Source organism: Bos taurus, chromosome 1, assembly GCF_002263795.3.
Source record: "Bos taurus isolate L1 Dominette 01449 registration number 42190680 breed Hereford chromosome 1, ARS-UCD2.0, whole genome shotgun sequence".
NCBI lineage: Eukaryota > Metazoa > Chordata > Mammalia > Artiodactyla > Bovidae > Bos > Bos taurus.
Window position 1 is genome coordinate 125,716,186 of NC_037328.1, and position 5,759 is coordinate 125,721,944.

A 5,759-nucleotide genomic window follows, 5' to 3' on the forward strand; every position below is an offset into this window, starting at 1 on the left:
TACTCCTCACTTCACTTTTCAATTATCTAACCCTCAGTTTGGAAGGCACAGCTCAACTTGACTAACATCTTTTCTCACGTGGGAAAAATGGCTATGTTTGTCATATACGCATTTCGGTCATCAGTACTGTGTCACCATATTCCCAAAAATGGATCGCGACTCCAAAGTAGTTCATTGGAGCATAAAAGTAGGGATAGAAATAGTTATGTAAATACTGTGATTCAAAATGTTATATATATATATATATATAGCAAACAAGACTCAAACGAGAGCTTGGTTCTGTGGTTCCAGCAGCTAACCAGGCAGGTGAACCCATACGATGACGACTGCAAGTAAGCAGCACAAAGAGAAAACATCTGAAATTCAGCTATCAGGTCACCCTTCCCTCAGAAGACATCATCTTTTACAAAATTTGTCAGAGGAGAACACAAAGCTTTACCTTTACTTCAGAGCACAGAGGGAAACTCCTTTTGCCTTCTATGGTAAAACCCTTGTATCTTTTTTAAATACAAATATACAAAATAATACATTTCAACACAAAATGTGTACTGGAATGCACAATTTTTTGTACACAATGTACTAAATGTGTACTGGAATGCACAATTAACAAATGTGGCCCGAAGCTGAAGACGAGTTAGAGTTATAAGCCACAGAATCACGATTCAAAGTTGTATGCCCCACAGCAAAAAATGGATCAAACTATACTTTCACCAAAATGTGTATTAAACCAGTTTAATTATAAATACTCTGCTTAGAGGGAAAACAAGAGTAAACATCAGGACGTGATTCTTGAGGTGAAAGCCTACATGATCTTTGAGTTTGTAAGTGGGCATCTTCAGTTGGGCAATACCACCAATGAAAAGAATATGAATCAGCTCTATGCTTATGTGAAATAAAGTTTTTTTTTATAAAAATGCCCTGTACGTTTTTATTCTCTTTGTTACTAAAAACCTCTGCTACAGAAAAGACTCAATTTTGAAATGATTATTTTGTTCCTAGTGAGGTAGACCAAGAAAGGTTTGCTTGAGTCATGCTGACAAAACAGCTATGTGGCCAGGGAGGCCTTTGCTGGGCAAATAGAAATGTGCATATACACACTGCATCATTCAGAGAGAAACTCGATGGTCACCAACTTTTATTCTACAAATATTTAACGAGTACCTACACTATGTCAGGCACGGTGGCAGGTGCATAGGATCATGAGCAAACAAAGCAAAGTTTCCTATCCTACTAAAGCTTACCTTCTAGCAGAAAAAGACAAATTTTAACAGTGACTGTCTGGAAGATGACCAAGCAATAGCATCATTATGGGGAGGAAATAGAGCAGTGCAAGGCAGGTCAAGAACACAAGGGGGCTTCCCTGATGGCCCAGGGGCTAAGACTCCACGCTCCCAATGCAGGGGGTCCAGGTTTGATCTCTGGTCAGGAAACTGGATCCCCCGTGCCGCAACTAAGGATCTTGTGTGCCACAACGAAGATCGAAGATCCTGAGTCCTGCAACTAAGACCTGGCACAGCCAAATAAATAAATAAAATTTTTAAGAAAAGGATGAGGAGAAGCATGGAAGTTGGGGTTTTAAATAGGATGATCAGAGTCAGCCTCTCTGAGAAGGTGGCATTTGAGCAAAGACCATGGAGAGATACCTGAAGGAAGAGAGTTCTAGACTTGTTTAGAATGTTCAAGGACAGCAGTGAAGTATGTGTAGCTAGAGGAGAGCTAGTGAGGAGGCTTATGGAAGTCGAAGTCAGGGAGGAGATGAGTAGGGAGAAGTAGTTCATATGTGTTCCTATAAAAATTTCTGGTTGACCCTTAGTGAAATGAGAACCAGTGGCAGGGGCAACACATAACTGGCAAAATCTGGCTGCTAAAATGACCATTCCATCTGCTGTGATGAAAACAGACTTTAGGGAGGTAATGACACAAATAAGGTATTTTGGTCAGCTGTTGCTGCATAACAAACAAGTTCAAAAATCTCAGCTATACAAACGGTATGCATGTATTTAGCTCATGTGTCATGAGTCATTGTTGGGGAGATCTGTTAATCCAGATTGGATCCAGCTGGGGTGGCTCCACTGGTGTAACCTGCTGTACCTCCCATCCTTGTCTGGGACCAGCAGGCTAGACCTGGAATTTTCTTTTCATGAGAATCATTGGCATGTAGATGGTATTGTAAGTCATAATAGTGATGTAACAAAAAAGTTACATATCAAAATTGTGGCCACCAAGTGTAGAGTTTCTCAGTGTGACATGTTAAGCATGAACAGTAAATACTCTGACTCATCAAAACACTCTGACCGTCAAGGAGAAAGGAGCTCACAGGGTTTTGCTTTTTTTTTTTTTAACAGTTGATACGATTTTTTTCACTTTATGACTCTGGATTCCAGTAGAAACGTTTCTATAACTAATCACTTCAACTGTGTTGCTCAAGGTATTATCACAGGCGCACCTTCCATGTCTTGAACATCCTGAAGCTATCACTTCAGAGCTGAAATGCCATAATTCTTAATATTGGAAATGAAACATCAGATTTTTAAGAAACAAACAGTTGTGAGGACAACTCCATCCCTGCAAGTAACTATTTGTCTAGACAATTTCTCTAGTCTTCTGATAGAAACATATGGCTTATTAATAGATATTAAAAACCCTATCTGAATATTACAAAAGAATGTGAAGAAAACTGACAAATAAAACCAAAGAATACATGAGGAATCCATTCCCCATCATCCTCCTTGTTGAAACATCCCTGTTTTCACAGTAGGACTAATTGACAAGCGGGCTGATGGGCACCAAGATGATAATGAGAAAAAGCCCTGTAACTTGGGGTTCTTGTCCTTCCTTTTCAGATATTCAGAACTATCTGACAGAGTCACCCTACACATCCCTCCATTACCAAACACATAATTATGAGTAAGGGTTTTCAAATTTAGTAGAAACACAAACCCAAAAGCAGTAGATTACAGGGGATTTCATTTGTGCCCCAAACTCTCCCCCACTGAATAGATACATTATACATGTCTGTATATGTATATGGACATACATTAGTGACGGATGGTAGACTATATCATGTCTCTTGCCGAGACAAAACTATTGTTTCACATTTCAAATGCATTTTCACTTTCCTTTTTTAAAAAAATTGTGTTACCCCTTTTTTCTATGAAAATAGTGGCCCATAGACACATCAAATGGCTTCTAGGTTGTCGAATACTAAAAAATACATGCCAAGAAGCTGAAAATAAACCCAATTCAGTCACTCACCTACCACCTACCGACCACTCACCTACCAGTCAGGTTATACTAAGTACTTTTGACAGATAGGCCCAGAAGAAGTAGGAGAGGCTTTCCATTTGAAGGGAAAAAAAGTTATTCCCAATAATTTTCAGTCCACAATACCCGACGGTGCCAATAAGCCAAGCTAGTTATAAGAAAGATGAAATAAGTACAGCCATAAAAACAGTGACCCATCCACATTAAAAAGAAAACACACACACACAACTCCATTTAACAGCTCAATTGAGATGACCTCTGGCCATCACACTTGTTACAATGACAGCTCCTGCCTCCAACACCCACTAGACTTGGCCTTCTCCCGTGGCCTGGAAATGACAAGGGAATGGTGAGCTTTCTCTCTCAAGGCATCAGCATTTCATAAGCACTTATGGTGGCTCTCACCTCAAAAGAGCTCCTGCTCTGAGGGGTGAACTTTTCTCCAGCACATGTAATTAGCCCATTGATGCCTCTCCCACAGTGTTCTGATCCTCTGGAGGGAAGCATTAGGAGGTCAAGTTCAAGCGAGGAAGGCAGGTAGCACAGCTGCCGAAGAAGAGAACAAGCCCTCTGTGGAGAGGGGGCTGGACCCCTGAGGGTCTCTGAACAAACACTGATGCCCTGGGAGACAGGACCATCATTCGAACCTGATGGGCTGTGACTAACGCGTTGACAGGGGTTGGGTAGAGGACAGAGAGTGCGTGATTAGGCAGACTCCTCCCCTTCTGCCTTTCCCAGGAATTCTGAGCCAGATGAAGGCAGAGCCGGTGGTGATGGGAGAGAAAACAGGGGAGAGGAAAACCCAAAGCTCTGATAGGACCCGCCCCTGAAGGATGTCAGAGTCATTGAGGGTGTAGGGGGTGTGCTGTTGTTTCAACATAGTAAATGTTAATTAAACACAATTACAAGAAGCCATACCCAACCACACCTGAAATCTCAGCTGATTGAAGATGAGCAAGAAATCTTCTTGCTCAGCTAAGCAAGGGCTTCCCAGGTGGTGCTAGTGGTAAAGAACCCGCGTGCCAATACAGGAGACATAGGAGACATAAGAGAGCCTGGGTCCACTTGAAGAGGGCATGGCAACCCACTCCAGTGTTCTTGCCTGGAGAATCCCATGGACAGAGGGGCCTGGTGGGCTGCAGACCGTGGGGTCGCAGAGAGTCGGACACGACTGAAGCGATTTAGCACATAGCCAAGCAAAGTTGAGTTAACACAGCCACACAGAGGAGAGGGATGCTGGGACTGAGTGCCTTCACCAGTTGAGCTGTTCCCGAGTGTTCCATGTGTTTCTCTGTTCTAGATAGCTCAGAAACAGGAGGATTTAGCACTGCTGCAGAACACAGAGAACCACAACTTGAGTTTCTCAAGTTTTGAAGCTGAATTTTTATGCTTTTGAGAGTTCTGATTCAATTTCAACACTTCAGTCCCTTCCCTGTTCAGGAATTTGGGGAAGAAGATGAATACACATCCTGACTCCCTCACAGACATCCTGACTGTGCTCACGGGTCAGTTTCCTGTGAAGAGAGTAGACAGCCCCACTCCAGGGAAAAACAGAACCACACATGTGTATAAGACATGGGAGTGACCATAGGACCCAGCAAACATTCAAGAATAGACTTGCCCTCTGAGACACCACTTGTGAAACCCATACATAATGCATGAGTTCAGCCATCTGTGGAAAGAAACCCAGAAACTGTAAACGCGTGACTAAAAAGATTGGGAATATTCAAAACTCCAATCAAGGGGACCAGAGTGTAATTTTCAAGAAACAAAACCAAACTGTAATTGTAATTTAGAAAAATCAATCCTAATCAATGGTATTGTACCTAGTTTAAGCACAGTCTCTGGAACATACAGGGAATGCTTGGCCTGGAGCACATAGAGGGGGAGCCCAGAGGCCCCCATCACTGACTGTTTATTCAGCCCCATCGGGCTTGATGAGAAAGATCCCAAAGCCAGTATCAGCAAGGAGATGTGTCCTGCTATGGTACAGGGTTGACACACCAGGCTTGTCCCTAGAGGAGCCACGGTGGGTTTCTGAGGGCCTTTAGGGGCCACCACAGGTGGGGAGGAGCCCCATCCCTGATCCACCCAGAAGGGCTCTCCCTTGATAACGCCCACAAACTAGACTTCCCCAAACATTTTTAAAATTTTGTTTGTTTTTAAAATATTTATCTGTTTATTTTTGGCTGTGCTGGGTCTTCATTGCCCTGCACAGGTTCTCTCTAGTGGCAGCAAGGGGGCGCTTCTCTCTAGTTGCAGAGTGGCTTCTCATTGCGGTGGCTTCTCTTGTAGTGCAGCACAGGCTCTAGGGCACCCGCTCTTCAGTAGCTGCAGCCCAAGGGCTCCAGAACACGGGCTCAGTAGTTGTGGTACACAGGCTCACTTGCCCCATGGTATCTTCCCAGACCAGGATCAAACCAGGTCCCCTGCATTGCAAGGTGGATTCTTAAGCACTGAACCACCAGAGAAGCCCACATTTTAAAAAATTTTTA